The 2,052-nt window shown below is 44.8% G+C and overlaps 1 non-coding gene across 1 annotated transcript; it reads right to left on the bottom strand.

The window, feature by feature from the left end:
- Window positions 1-268: 268 nt before the first annotated feature.
- Window positions 269-375, bottom strand: LOC141636399 (small nucleolar RNA R71). Its single transcript, XR_012541015.1, has one exon. It is a non-coding gene; the product is annotated as a small nucleolar RNA R71 (small nucleolar RNA).
- Window positions 376-2,052: the final 1,677 nt, after the last annotated feature.

Raw genomic sequence — 2,052 nt, 5'->3', positions numbered from 1 at the left:
AACTTGGTTGAGAGAAACCAATTTGGGGGAGCTGCAAATGAAGATGCAGCCAAGCATATGGAGACTTTCATTAATTATTACTGTTCCATACCCCCCGCCAACCGGTGTGACCCAGGACCAGGTGAAGGAAACTATGTTCATATTCTCTCTTCGCGATGCTGTAAGGGAGTGGTACAGAGACCTAGATCGAGCTGCTAACGGGATTACTGATTAGAATTCGCTGGCCTTAGCATTTTACAAGAAATATTTCTCTGCCTCAAAGACAAATGCCATTAGAGCTCAGATCACGAGCTTTAAACAGGGTCCGGATGAGAATTTTTATGAGGCGTGGGTCCGTTTCAAGAAGCTGATGCGAACTATTCCACATCATGGGTTTGAGAAGTGGAGCCTATGCAATCAGTTTTATAATGGGCTTTATGACGATCAGAGGGCTATCCTGGATACGGCAGCTAATGGCAGATTCCAGGAGAATGTTGGAGAGACTAAGGGGTGGAAGATTATTGATGATTTGGCCACACATAAAGCTGAGTATGGAAATTCCAGGGGAAACCAAAGGAAAAGTGTTGAATCCCCTTCTGTAGCTGCATTAGAGGCTCTCACAGCGAGATTTGATAAGTAAGAGTTGGGAGGAGCTTCAAAAGGAGGGATCTATCATGTGAATGCTGTTACAGACGGTCCTTTCGTCTGCAAGAGATGTGGAGGAGAAGGACATGTTTCAGACAACTGTCCTAATCTTTATGAGTCTTGTGCTGCCTTTCAACATTATAGGCAGACAAACACTTATTTTGAGCCGAATGTCCATCCAAATTTGAGGTGGAGTAGCCAAAATGTCCTAAATCCGACTCCACCTCCACAGCAGCAGCAGCAGCAGAATTATGTGCCCCCTCATAAGCAGCAGCAGCCATATCAAAAGCCTCCGTATGTTCTTCGGCAGCAGCAGCAATCCCAAGGCTCTGAATTTGCCGAATTGAAAATTTTATTGCTGAAAGAGTCTCAAGCTAGAGAGGCCGGGATGAAGATGTTAGAAAGCCAAATTGCTCAATTGGCTAGCAAGAGTGCAACTCGAGCGCCGGGACATTTACTGTCGCAGACGGATCAAAAAGAGACCTTTAATGCCATTACTTTGAGGAGTGGGTCTACACTCGATGGGCCCGCTATGCTCGAGGAAGCTACTGAAAAAGATGAGGCGGAACCAAGTAAGAAGAAGGTTGCAACGAACAATAGCAAGAAAAAGACGATCAGCAGGTATGTCGGTCGATCGATTAACATACCCAGTCGATCGACCAGTCCGCGAAAAGAAATAGATACTGTTCCTGTAGACGTCAGTCGATCGACTGACATTCATGGTCGATCGACTGACGACGCTGCTGATGGTGAGTCTTTTCGTCCTCCAATGCCAAATAACGTGAGGGACCACTTGTTTCGGGGTACGACAACTCCGAAAATATTGAGGCAAGACCCAAATCTTTGATGGGTCGATTCGGTTCAAGTATGACCCGATGACGATTAATGGTTCATTTTTGAGACGGTCTGAAGAAGGGTCAAGCTACAACAAGGAGAAGGTAGTGGATTTTCAGCCTAAATCCACCGATGCCGGCATGAGAGACTTAGAGGAGAGGGCTAATTTACTTCTTTCAGCTCCCTATCCAGAGAGATTAGTGCCGACGAAGGAACAGGTATCGTTTAATAAATTTGAAAATTTTATTCGTAGCTTAAACGTACAAGTTCCTTTTCTTGAGGTAGTTAATCAAGTGCATACTTACATGAAATTTATAAAGCAACTGTTGTCTAAAAAGAAGTCACTTGAAACTGTGCATTCTGTCGCATTAACTGAGGAATCATGCTCTTATTTGACCCACACTGCACCCCATAAGCTAGAAGACCCAGGCAGCTTTTCAGTCCCATGTAGTATTGGCACCTTTTCTATAGAGAAGGCCTTGTGTGACCTAGGAGCCAGTATTAGTGTCATGCCTTTGAGTCTTGCTAGGAAATTAAAATTGACGAGGTTTGCAGTTACCAACATGACAGTACAGATGGCTGACCGATCTGCGG

This window comes from Silene latifolia, chromosome Y (assembly GCF_048544455.1).
Source record: "Silene latifolia isolate original U9 population chromosome Y, ASM4854445v1, whole genome shotgun sequence".
Taxonomy (NCBI): Eukaryota; Viridiplantae; Streptophyta; class Magnoliopsida; order Caryophyllales; family Caryophyllaceae; genus Silene; species Silene latifolia.
Note: the sequence above shows the minus strand (reverse complement) of the source record. Positions and strands in the feature narration are given on the sequence as shown.